The following is a 14484-nucleotide window of genomic DNA, read 5'->3' as shown; positions in this document are numbered from 1 at the left end:
GCTCGGGCACATGCACAACTCTGCCAGCAAACAAACCAGAGTGAAAGAGCAGTTTGGTCCCACTGAGCCCAGCTGCATAGGAAAAAGAGAAGGTTGCACAGTGAAGGAATTGTGGGACCTGGCAAGGAGCTACTCAAAGTGGAGAGTAGCTCCTACTATTTACTCATACTCTTACTATTTATCTTCCCTCCAAACTCTCAAAGCCATTTTCTTGCCATTAGTTATCTCACATTGTTTTTCCCTTCCTTATAATATTCTTATTTTCTCTCCACTTTTATTAATCTTTGCTCATTGGTTGTTGATATTGTGGTCATTGCATTTCTTCAATTTTACTCCTAGAGGTTCACAACTTTTGTATTTCAAATATCAAATTTTACTGTTCTCTTCTCCTGCTCTATTTTACCTATTTCCTTCCCTTTCTTTTTTCATTTTAAAATTCATTTTTTTTACATCTCTTAACCTACCTTTCATTACTCATTCTTATTATTTTCTCTCCTTGTATCTTCTCAAAATCACTTTTCTTTTCTTTAGGCATCTCATAATCATTTTTTCTTTCTTTTTTCCTCTTATTCCCTTCCCACACTCATTTGTCATTGATGTTGTAGTAGAAGTTTTTCTTCAGTTTTGTACCTATTATTTTTACTATTTTTCATACTTCTTATTATACTACTCCCTTTTCTTACTCCATTTCCCTCTTCTCTCCCTTTTTTATTTATGATGTAAATTTTCTTTTCTTTCTTTCTTTACCTTGTTTGTATTCCCTACTTTTATTACTCCTTCTCCCCAACCCTCTCAAAATCATTTTTGTTCTGTAAGTCATTCCATATTCATTGTTTCCTTTCTTATAATATTCTTAATCTTCTTCCAACTTTATTAATATTTGCTCAGTTGTGGTTGGGAAATATTTATGTGTGGGGGGGTTTGTTCCCTTGGTTGTTTTGTTTTGTTCTGGCAGCACCTGTAAAACAGCATACAAGAAGTGGTGGATGGTTTGACTCTCAGTCACCCAGGCAGAGAGAAGTACCCACCAATGAATGACCCAACAACATCTAAAACACAATTACAACAAGAGAGCCCACATAAAAGCCATAAAAGGCACCCAAAGAGCACCCATCTCAGGAGATCAAGGAGACTGCACAACTGAGTCCCACAGATCTCCTACCACAGATGTCTACCCCAAGAAGACCAGGAGTCAAAGCAGATCAATTTAATATGCAGAAACAAACAAAAAGAGTCTCAAAACTGGGGATACAAAGAAACAACCCCCAACCAAAAAGAAAGGAGGAATCACCAGAAAGCATTCTAAATGAAATTCAGACAAGCAATCTATCAGACATAGAGTTCAATATAATGGTTATAAGAAGGCTCAAGGAGCTCAGTGAAAGATACAAAGAACTCTATGGGAGCTACAAAGAACTTAGTGGAAACTGCATCAGCATGGAAAAAGACATAAAAACTATGAAAAAGAGCCAGGAGCAAATGAAGAATACAATATCTGAAATGAAGAATACACTAGATAGAATTAAAAGCAGGCTAGATGAAGCAGAGAATCAAATAAGTGAGTTGAAGGACAAGGTAGAAAAAAACACCCAGACAGAGCAACAAAACAAAAAGACTCAAAAAGAATGAATACACTTAAAGGGAGCTAAAGGACAACATAATGCATAATAGTACTCACATCATTGGGACACCAGAAGAAGGAGAAGGGGAGCAAGGTATAGAAAACCTGTTTTAAAAAAGTAATGACAGAAAACCTATGTGGCTTGGTAAGGGAAAAATTCATGGAGCTCCAGGAAACACAGAAGGTCACAATCGAGATGAAACCAAAGAGGCCTATTCTAAGGCACATTATAATCAAAATGGCAAAATTAGAAGGCAAAGAGACAATCTTAAAGGCAGGAAGGGAGAAACAGCTAGTAACATACAGGAAAACTCTGATAAGACTATGAGCTGATTTCTTAGCAAAAACAGTATAAACCAGAAGGGAATGGCAAGAAATATTCCAAATAATGAAAAACAAAGACCTGAACAGCAAGGCTCTCATTCAAATGGAAGGCAAAATAAAGAGCTTCTTCCCTGGCTGGCGTAGCTCAGTGGATTGAGCACGGGCTGCGAACCAAAGTCTCACAGGTTAGATTCCCAGTCAGGGTACATGCCTGGGTTGCAGGCCATGACCCCCAGCAACCGCACATTGATGTTTCTCTCTCTCTCTCTATCTCCCTTCCTTCCTTCTCTAAAAGTAAATAAATAAAATCTTAAAAAAAGAGCTTCTCAGAATAGAAAGTTAAAAGAGTATATCCAAACCAGTATTGCAAAAGATACAAAAGGGACTGCTGTAAGAAAATGAAGAAAAAGAGAGAGAGAGACAAACAGGAACACAAGTACGAAGAGGAAAAATGACAACATATGAATATATACCTATGAATAAGAATAAATGTCTATCCATATCAATAAATACCTATCAATAAATAAGAATGAATATACATATCTATCAATAAGAACCTTAATTGTAAATGGATTAAATGTTCCAATCAAAAGACTGAGGGTAGCTGAATGGATAAGAAAGCATGGCTACATATATGCTATCTACAAGAAACCCACCTCAGAACAAAAGAACTACACAGGTTGATAGTGAAGGGATGGAAAAAATATTCCAAGCAAACAGACATGAAAAAAAAGCTAGGGTAGCAATACTTATATCAAACAAAATACTGCAAAACAAAGGCCCTAACAAGAGACAAAAAGGATCACTACATAATACTTAAGGGACTAGTCCAACAAGAAGATATAATCCTTAAATCATACGTACACCCAACATATGAGCACTTAAATATGTAAGGAAAATCTTGGAGGAATTCAAGAAAGATTTTGACAGCAACACAGTCATCTTAGCAGATATTTACAGCCACCATCTGCAATGGATAGATCATCCAAACAAAGGATCAACAGGAAAATTGTGGCCTTGAACAATATTCTAGGTCAAGTGAACTTAATTGGTATATACAGAATGTTTCACCCCCAAAGAATCAAAATATACATTCTTTTCAAATATACATGAAATGTTTTCAAAGATAAACTACATGATAAAACACAAAACAAACCTCAACAAATTCAAGAAATTTGAAACCATAGCAAGCATTTCCTCAGATCACAATGGTTTGAAACTAGAAACCAACCTCAAGGAAAAAACTCAAAAACATTCAAATACATGGAGACCAAATAACATGTTATTAATTAATGAATGGGTTAACAATGAGATCAAGGAAAAGATCAAAAACTACCAAAAACAAATGATAATGAACACACAACAACCCAAAATCTATGGGACACATTGAAGGCAATCCTGAGAGGGAAGGTCATAACAATATATGACCACCTAAAGAAGATAGAAAAATCTCAAATAAACTACTTAACCTTACATCTATAAGAACAAGAAGAATAAGAAACAAAGCCTAGAGTAAGTAGATGAAAGGAAATAACCAAGATCAGATCAGAATTAAATGACTAGAGACTAAAAATAAAATCAAAGGATCAATGAATCCAGGAACTAATTCTTTGAAAAGATAAACAAAATTGACAAAACTTTAATCAAATTCGTCAATAAAAACAAGACAGAACAAAATAGATAAAATCAGAAATGAAAGAGAAAGTACAATTAAAAACCACAGAAATACAAAGGATTGTAACAAATTACTATGAACAACTATATGCCAAGAAATTGGACAACCTGGGGAAAATGGACAATTTCTAGAAACATAAAATCTTTCATAACTAAATCAAGAAGAAGCAGAAAGCCTGAATATATCAATAACAACTAGTGAAACTGAAGCCGTAATAAAAAACTCCAGGCACACAAAAGCCCTGAACCAGATGGCTTCACAGACAAATCTCACCAAACACTTAAATAACTTACTCCTATCTTTCTCAAACTATTCCCAAAAATTTATGAAGTGGGAAGACTCCCAAAATCTTTTTATGCAGCCAATATTATCCTAATCACAAAATCATGTAAAGACACAACTAAGAAAGAAAACTACATGCCAATATTTCTAATGAACATAGATGCTTAAATACCTAACAAAATACTGGCAATCTGGATCCATCAATATATTTAAAAAAGCATACACCATGATCAAGTCGTATTCATCCCAAGGATACAAGGATGGTAGAATATTCACAAATCAGTAAATGTAATACATCACATAAACAAAAGACAAGAATCACTTGATCATATAAATAGATGCTGAAAAGGCATTTGATAAAATCCAGCACCCATTTATTATCGCTTTCATAGTAGGCATCTGAATGGGTGTGAGATTTTTATTTATAATTCTCTGATGATTAGTGAATAAGGAAGTCATACAACTCAATAGCAAATAACCTGATTAAGAAATGGTCAAAGAATTGGAATAGACATTTTTCCAAAGTATACATACATATGACCAACAGGTATATGGAAAGCTGATCAATATCGCTAATAATAAATTTAATAATGTTAAGTTTAGTATTTCTATTCATTCAATTTTTAAAGTATATATATACATACATATAATTGTGTGTATATATATATACTCATTAAAATGTGTCTTCTTCAAAATAATTTATTTGTCCTTCAAAAAAAACAAAACCTAAGATGTGTAGAATTAATCAAATTCCATATTTGGTTTCTTTTTTATTAACTTGGTTGGCATTATGAAGTGATGATATTACAAATACCTGAATAATTACATTATTAAAAATGAGTTACATACTACTGCAAAGGGTTCTGCAAGCAGTACAGTTTTGGGATAAGCAGTAGCATTTAATAAGCTAGGCCAGCATTTCTTAAATCATGCTGCCTGGATCATAATTGCATAGGATGCTAATAGGCCTTATATGCAAAAAAGTAGTGCTGCAGGATAATCCTCTGTTTTAAACAGACTTCATTCCTGTAACATTGCTGAAAACTTTTAATATATTAATGCTCATTGTGAATCTCTAAGCATGTGGCATAACATGTAGAATTTTTCAAACTTTGTTTCACAGATCATTTTTTATTTACTATTTGCTCCTATTTTTTCCTGTTTTATAGTTTTATTTATTTTTATTTTTTAATTGTTGTTCCAGAGGGGAGAGGGGAGGGAATTTCACAGAGCATTTTTAAAAATAAGTGACCCATGAGTTGCTCATTATGAATTACTGGTTTATACGGAGTTGAAAGAGAAGCAGAAAGTGGAAAGGGCAAAACATAAGAGAATACAAAAATAGAACTGTAAATAAGCAAACAAGAAAATTCTGGGAATAACTTGGTGCCTAGCACAATGCTTGATATATAGAATATGTTTGTAAATATGCATAAAGTGAATGCAAATGTGAATACATGACTGAATTAATCTTGTAATCACTTTTCTTTTGTGATTAGAGCATTATATTTAAGAATTCAAAGTCTAGTGTTATATTTAAAAAGAAAGTATTGGTTTTGCAGTTAGACATACCCAAGCCTAATGCTGCAATAAGATGCCTCAGGCAACTTATTTAATGACCCCAATTAATCATCCTGAGCCTTAGTTTATCTGTGAATTGCTAATAGCACTATCTGATTTGCAACTTTTCATAAGGATTAAATTTATTATTATACTTTAAAGTTGCCTGGCATAGATTAGGTATTCAACAAGCATTGAATTCCTTCCCTCCCAAGGGCATTGAACTTTGTTTACAAATTGTCATGGAGGAAAACTTACAGGTATAGGAGCCAGAGTGAATCTAATTCCAATCCCCATTCCCATACCTGCCAGCTGTGTAGTCCTTAGTTTCTCTAAGCCTTGGTTCTTTTTACATAAAATGAGAATAAAAATATCAAGCTAGAAGGGTTAATTTGATGATGAAAATATAAAGTGCCTAGCAAGCAGCTTGCACAAAGTGGGCCCTCATAATTAATAGCCATTATTCTTGATTTCTGAGAGGCCTTATTTAATAAGCAGCCAACCCACTGAAAAAAATCTTTAAGAATTCATGTAGCTCATGATTTGTAGATGGCAGGTTTTCAACCCATAGATTCTAGGCATAGAAAAAAATAAAAAGTTTATGACCACATAAACAAAGGGATAACAAACTATTTTGTAGACCTTGCAGGAAATTCACTACCATTCAGAATGTAGTCAAATTAGAATCAATTTGTCTTTTGACTAACCTAAATAATAACATGAAGTTTAAAAAGTGTAATAATCATAATTAGATTAACCAGGACCAAAAATAAGGAGTTGGGTAAAGTGCAAGGAAAGAAAGGGGTGGTGATTATAAAGCTATAACTCAGTCTTAGGTCATATTTTTTTCTCTACATTTTCTACTGGGTTTTGTAAAATTTTGTGTTTTTAAAATATTCATTGTTCTCTTCTTCAACACAAGTCCTATTAGATAAAATCATATTCCTCCCTACATACACATAACCATATACACAATCTTTTACTACAACATAATAGCCAAATAGATTTAATTTAGTATCTATCAGGTTTTTAAAAATCTTGAAAGATTGGCACTTTCTCAGCTACTCTATTGACCACAAGGCAAATTCGTACAGTTGAGTTATAAAGTGCAAGAAATAGACGTTTATAATGGCAAAGATGACAGATTTTTAACTAGAATGGCACCAGCACACCACTATAATTTTACTTTTTGTCTAATTCTGACAAGAGCCTCTGTAGGTCATGGCTAATGGCACTCTGGGGGCTTCTACATTTCCAAGAGGGGCCCCATAATTCAGTGAGTGTCTGGTAAGTACCTAGTACACATGTCAGAGAAAGAGGAAAGAAAGGAGGTGGCATTTTCCTCAAGCACCAACAATCATAACTGCACTGAGAACAAGATGGAAATCCTGAGAACAGAACAATGGCCAGTGGCACAGTTCTTTGCATGGGAAATTTTTCTGGCAGGCTTGTCAGTTTAGCTGCAATGTCAGTTGTGTCTTGTGGTTGATTTATCTGATTTTTTTTCCTATTAATCCCTTAAATTTTTTTCTGGTCCCATGCTTTCCCTGAATACAGAGGACAATGGGCTCTAAGAGATAAGAGAAAATACTGGCTGTTAATATTTGAGGTGTTGGATTCACAAGCATCATGCTTCCAAACTATCTTTACCTCAACAATTTAGTGCCGTCTTATTCTTCTCTGAGAGACGTTAATAAAATATATTATAAGGGGATTGAATAGTTATCTACATTTTTCCTTGAGTTTTTCCCAAACTAAAAAATGACTTTAAGTAATTATGTAAACTTGGTTGGCACTTTGTCCCAAACAGGGATAGGCAAAGCTTTGAAGGTAAGAAGTCTGGGAACTGGGTGTCCAGAACAAGTTTGTTGGTATAGAAAGAATTCCTCATTTCACCTTCTTTCTCTAAGAAACAACAGCAGAATGGGTATCTTAGGGTTCTCTAAATCCAATATAGTGAATGATTTTTCAACTTTGATTAGTGGTGTATAAAGTACAATATGAAACTTTATTTGAGATAGTATTTCCTTTAATGAAATTCAAATCTTATTCAAATAAATGGAGTAATATTTTCAATTCTTACAGTGGAGAGGAATAGTGATGGAGAGTATGGGGAAATTAAGACACTAATAATGTTCTGTTTCTTAATCTGAATGGTGTTAGTAGACAGATGAATGGACCCACATATTGATCATTAATTGAGCTGTATATGTATGATTTAAGCACTTTTGTGAATATTTATTATATATACATAAAGTTAATAATCTAATTGTATTGTAGAAACAATGGACACTTAGACAACAAATTGTGTAAGAAAAATGTAAAAACACAGCTGATTGCTAATACAAAAAATAAATTTATTTTGTACATATTGATAGAAACAAATTATTAAAATGTTGTTAATATCTCTTTAATAGCTGGCTCAGTTTAAATTCTATAAATTAGTGTCATGAGTTGTGTGAATTTCTCAGGTACAATGTTAATGAATGCCAGGTTTTTGCACTGCCATTCCTTATAAGAGCCAGAAGGTGTAGGACATATAATTCAGGTTAACATTTCCCAACTTCTATATCATGGCATAGTTGTGTGCTACAAGTAATTTGTTACTGAACAAAGTTAAAATTCAAAGCCTACAAACATTTTACCTTATATGGTTTATTCGATCTTACAGTTATGCTATCCTCTTCAGCATATATTTTCTTAACCTTTCTTGAGAGGAAGAGAAAGAGATCAAACACACTAGGAATAGTACATGACTGACAGACTATCTTATGTATTTCATTGCCCATAACTGAAATCGGAATCTGTCTATGAAAATGTGTTGAGTATGCAATCTTTATCCATCTTGTGAAACACAGCGAAAAAAAATTGACAACTACTGCTTTAAATCACAACCAGAGAATGTACTTGGGACCTGGCCTTGATAAATAGAATGGAGAGCTATCTTAGAGCATTGACTCCAATCTATAGTTTCTTTATTCATATTATCATGAAAGCCAAGTCCCACATCTTGATAGAAAACCCAGCTATGTTCTCATGTCATTAGTGAAGGCATAGAGACCCATTTCACAATATTCTGTCATCCAAAACCTTTGGGATATCTGAAGAAAGAGAATGAAAATCAGGAGAGCACACAAATAAATTACAACACTCCAAATAAGTACATGTATATGCCCAATTAATATAGACAAACTCAATGTTTGAAAGGGAAAATAACAAAACAGATAATAGTCTGTTTATATTTCTATCATGAGAGATAATCATTTTGAACTTATATAATGTAAGTTAGATTTGCATCTGGAATTGATTGTGTCTGGTTGCCTGCTATAAAATCTCATATAAGCAAAAATCAGACATATCCACAGACTTTGAAAAGCAGTTTGAGTTTTTATAGGCCTCACCAGTTTCTGAAAATAGATCTTTTGTTAGAAGTAGAAGGTAAATTTAATGAGGGCACGAACTATATCTGATTGATTGATTAATTGATTGATATAGCTTTTGGAAGAAAAATCAAAGAGATCAAGCCCTTCTTCCCCCATTGAAAGAGTGTTTTCAGACTGCTAGGTAAGACTTATCTGTAGGTCACAAAACCATTTTAGTGGGCCACGATGAGTGTGTTTAAATGAAATGAACGTGAATTGAGTCCTGGCCAGTGTGACTTGGTTGGTTGGAGTGTCCTCCTGTAAATAGAAAGGCCACAGCTTGGATTCCCAGTAAGGACACATGACTAGGTTGCAGGATCAGTCCCCTAGTCAGGGAACATAGGAGAAGCAATTGATCAATGTTTCCCTCTCACATAGATGTTTCTGTTCCTCCATCTCTCTCTCCTTTCCCCTCTATCTAAAATTGATAAGCATGTCCTTGGGTGAGGACAAAACAAAAGTGAATTAAAACCTCAAATATATCACATGAGTGACCATAAGTATTTTTTCATACAGTATTTGTAAGTTAAACTTTTCAAATGTCAGTATGTATTGGAGTGATATTGGTTAATGAAACCATATAGGATTCAAGTGTACATCACCCCAAGCAAACTCTCTTTGCATCCCCATTAATGGACAATAACAAGCAGGGGGTGGAAACAGGAGAGAGGAGGGGAGGGTCGGGGAGGTGGGCTGGGGGTAAAAGTCAGAAAACTGTACTTGAACAACAATTAAAATAAAATAAAAATTAAAAATAAATTTAAAAATTAACCCAAAAAATCCACATTTCGCCCTATTTCACCTCCCCCACCCCTTTTTCCCTCTGACTATCACCATACTCTTGTCTGGGCCTATGTGTTATGTATATAAATATATTTTTGGCTTAATCCTTTCATATTCTTTCACCCAGCCTCTCAACCTCCATCCCATATGATAGCTGTTAGTCTGTTCTATGTATCTATCTATGTTCTTATTTGTATTTTTTTATTTTGTTTATTAGATTCCACATATAAGTGTGATCATATTGTATTTGTTTTTCTTTGACTGGCTTCTTTCACTTAGCATAATATTCTCCAGGTTCATCCATACCATTGCAAAAGATAAGATTTCCTTTTTCTTTATGGCCAGTCTGTGTTGTATAAATGTATCACAGCTTTCTGACCTGCTCATCTACTGATGGGCACTTGGGCTGCTTCCAAATATTGGCTATTAAAAATAATGCTGCAATGAACATAGGAGTGCATATATTCTTTCAAATATGTGTGTTGGGTTTGTTTGGATATACTCACAGAAGTAGAATTGATGGACCATAAGGTGGTTTCATTTTTAATTTTCAGAGGAAACTCCATATTGCTTTCCACAGTGGCTGCAGCAGTCTGCATTCATACCAACGACACACAAGGGTTCCCTTTTTTCCACATCTTCACCAACACTTGTTGTTTGTTGATTTCTTAATGATAGCCATTCTGACAGGTGTGAGGTGATATCTCATTGAGGTTATATTTTGCATATTTTTGATTATCAGTGAAGTTGAGCATGTTTTCATATGTCTACTGGCCATCTGCATGTCTTCTTTCAATGAGTGTCTATTCAGATCCTTTGCCCATTTTGCAATTGCATTGTTTGTTTTCTTGGTGTTGAACTGTATAAGTTCTTTATATATTTTGGATATTAACCCCTTATCAGATGTGTTATTAGTGAATATATTCTCTCATTCAGTGGGTTGTCTTTTTTATTTTGTTGATGGTTTTCTTTGCTGTGGAAAACCTTTTTGATGTAGCCCCATTAATTTAAATTTACCTTTGTATCCTTTGCCCAAGGAGATATTTTGGCAAAAATATTGCAACAAGAAATGTCTAAGACTTTACTGCCTATGTTTTCTTTCAGGATTTGTATGGTTTTGCTACTTACATTTAAGTCCTTAATCTATTTTCAGTTTATTCTTGTGCATGATGTAAGTTGGTGGTCTAGTTTCATTATTTGAGTGTATCTTTCCAATTATACCAACACCATTTATTGAAGAGACTATCTTTACCCTGTCCCATGTTTTTGCCTCTTTTCTCAAATATTTATTGACCACAAAAGTGTAGGTTTATTCCTGGGCTCTCTATTCTGTAGCATTGATCTATATGCTTATTCTTATGCTAGTACTAGGCTGTTTTGATTACTATCGCCTTGTAATATCATTTAATATCAGGCAGTGTGATACTTGCAACTTTGTTCTTTTTTTGAACATTGCCTAGGCTATTTAGGGTCTTTGGTGGTTTTATATAAATTTTTGGAACATTTGTTATAGATTCTTGAGATATAATATTGGTATGTTTAAAGTAATTGTATTGAATCTATCATTGTTTTTAGTAGTGTAATCATTTAATTATATTAATTCTTCCTATCATTGAAGATGGCATATACTTCTACTTATTTTTGTCTTCCTCAACTTCTTTCTTCAGTGCACTATAATTTTTAAAGTATAGATCTTTTACCTCCTTGGTTAAATTTAGCCTTAGGTACCTTGTTTTTTATTGCAATAGTAAATGGGATTGTTTTCTCTATTTCTCTTTCTCTAGTTCATTTTGATGTATAAAAATGCCACCAATTTTTAAACATTAATTTTAATGCATCATTTTTAAAGGTTTTATTTATTTCTTTAGAGAGAGGGGATGGGAAGGAGAAAGAGAGGAAGAGAAACATCAATGTGTGGTTTCCCCTCATGTGTCCCCAACTGGGGACTTGGCCTGCAACCCAGGCATGTAACTAGACTGGGAATCGAACTAGTGACCCTTTGGTTCGCAGGCCCTGGCTCAATCCACTGAGCTATACCAATCAAAGCTAACCATTAATTTTCTATGCTGCTACTTTACCAAGCTAATTTATCAGTTGTATCAAATTTTGGTGGATTTTTTAGGGTTCTGTATAAACAGTATCATTTTATCTGCAAATAATGACAGATTTAATTCCTTTTTTCCAATTGGGATGCCTTTTATTTCTTCTTGTTGTCTGATGGCTGTGGCTAAGTATCCCAGTACTATTTTGAACAAGAGTGGTAAAAGCAGAAATTGCTGTCTTGTTCCTGTTCTTAAGGAAAACTTTTTTAGTTTTTGCCCATTGAGTGTGATATTGGCTGTGGGTTTGTCATATATGGCCTTTATTATGTTGAATTATGATCCTGCTATTCCCACTTTGATGACAACTTTTGTCATTAATGAGTGCTATATTTTATCAAATGATTTTCCTGCACCTATTGATATGATCATGTGATTTTACCTTTTATTTTATTTATGCAGTTTATCACATTTATTGATTTGGAAATATTGTACCAACCTTGCATCCCCAGAATGAATCCCACTTGATCATGATGTATGATATTTTATATGTATTGCTGGATCCAGTTTGCTAATATTTTCTTGGGGATTTTACCATCTGTGTTCATCAGGGATATTAGCTTATAATTTTCTTTCTTTGTAGAGTCTTTATCTGGTTTGGGAATTAAGATAACACTAGCCTTGTAAAATGAACTCCAGTGTCTTCCCTCCTTTTGAATTTTTTGAAATAATTTGAGTATAGGTGTTAGTTCTTCTTTGAATGTTTGGTAAAATTTGCCTGTGAAGACATTTGGTCCAAGACTTTTGTTTGTTGGGAGTTTTTTAATTACTGCTTTGATTTCATTAGTGTTAACTGGTCTATTCAGGTTTTCTGATTCTACTTGATTTAGTTTTGGAAGATTGCACATTTGTAAGAATTTATCCATTTCACCCAGGTTGTTCAATTTTTGGCATATAGTTATTCATAATAAATTCTTACAATGCTTTGTATACCTGTGGTGTCAGTTATTAGTTCTCTTTCATTTCTGATTTTAACCTATTTGTATCCTCTTTCTTTCTTGATGATACTGGTTAAATGTATGTCAATCATTTCTATCTTTTCAAAGAACCCAGCTCTTGTTTTCAATGACATTTTTTATCATTTTTTAGTCTCTATGTCATTAATTTCCACTCTAATCCTTATTATTTCTTTACTTCTTCTTATTTTGGTCTTTGATTTTTGTTATTTTTGTAGTTCTTTTAGGTGCAAAGTTTGATTATGTATTTGAGATTTTTCTTGCTTCTCAAGGACTATAATGCTATAAATTTCCCTCTCAGGACTGCCTTTGATGTGTCCCAAAGGTCTTGGTTTGTTTTGTGTTCATTTTTGTATTTCTACAGGTAACTTTTGCTTTTTTCCTTGATGTCATTGGTAACCCATTAATTGTTTAATATGTTACTTGCCTTCATCTATTTAAATAGTTTTGAGTTTTGTATTGTAATTGATTTCTAGTTTCATACCATTTTTGTCAGAGAAGTTGCTTGATATGACTTCAATATTTTTAAATTAATAAGGCTTATCTTGTATTTTAGCATATGGTCTATCTTGGTAATGTTCCATGTGCACTTGAAAACAGTGTATATTCTACTGGTTTGGGATGAAATGTTCTGTAAATACCAGTTAAATACATCCAGTCCAGGGTATCTTTTAAAGTTTCTGTTTGTTGATTTTTTTTTATCCAGAAGATCTATCCATTTATTTCAATGGGGTGTATAATCTCTACTTAAGACTATGTTACTATCAATCTCTTCCTTAAGTTCCACCAAGATATTCTTTATACATTTAAGTGCTCCCATCTTAGATGCATATATGTTTTCAAGGGTTATAACCACTTTTTGGATCAATCCTTTTAATATTATTTTGTCTCTTGTTATGACCTTCATTTTAAAGCCTGTTTCCTCTGATATAAGTACTGCTACCCCAGCTTTTTTTCATTTCCACTTGCATGGTATATTGTTTTCCATTTCCACATTTTTAGTCTCTGTGTATCTTTTGTTCTGAAGTAGGTCTCTTTTAGACAGCATAAATATAGATCATATTTTATTATCCATTCAGCTATCTTATGTCTTTTGATTGGACCATTTCATTATTTACTTTTAAGGTTATTGTTGATATGTATTTATTTATTGCATTTTATTCTTTATACCTATGATCATCTCTATATATTTCTTTTTTAATTCTTCTTCTTAAAGCAGGCCTTTTTGCAGTACTGGTTTGGTGGTAATTAACTACCTTAGCTTTTATGTTCTTGTCTGGGATGTTATTTATTTCACCTTCAGTTTTGAATGATGGGCTTGCTAAATAGAATAAATAATCTTGGTTATAGGACCTTGCTTTTTGCATTGAAAATTTCATGCCAAACCCTTCTTGCCTAAAGTGTTTCTGTTGAGAATTCAGCTCACAGCCTTGTGGGACCTCCTTTGTGGTAATTAATTGCTTTTCTCTTGCTGCTTTTAAGATTCTCTCTTTGTCATTAACCATTGTCATTTTAACTATGATGTGTTTTGTTGTGGGCCTCTTTGGGTTAATCTTGTTTGGACTTCCTGTGCTTCCTGAACTTGTGTGACTTTTTCCTTCATCAATTTAAGGAAGTTTTCAAACATTATTTCTTCAAAGAGGTTCTCGATTCCTTGTTCACTCTCCTCCTTCTGGTACCCCTAAGATGTAGATGTTATTATGACTGATGTTGTCCCAGAGGTGTCTTAGGCTTTCCTCATTTTTAAAAATTTTCCTTTTGT

This window comes from Phyllostomus discolor, chromosome X, assembly GCF_004126475.2.
Source record: "Phyllostomus discolor isolate MPI-MPIP mPhyDis1 chromosome X, mPhyDis1.pri.v3, whole genome shotgun sequence".
Lineage (NCBI taxonomy): Eukaryota > Metazoa > Chordata > Mammalia > Chiroptera > Phyllostomidae > Phyllostomus > Phyllostomus discolor.
Note: the sequence above shows the minus strand (reverse complement) of the source record.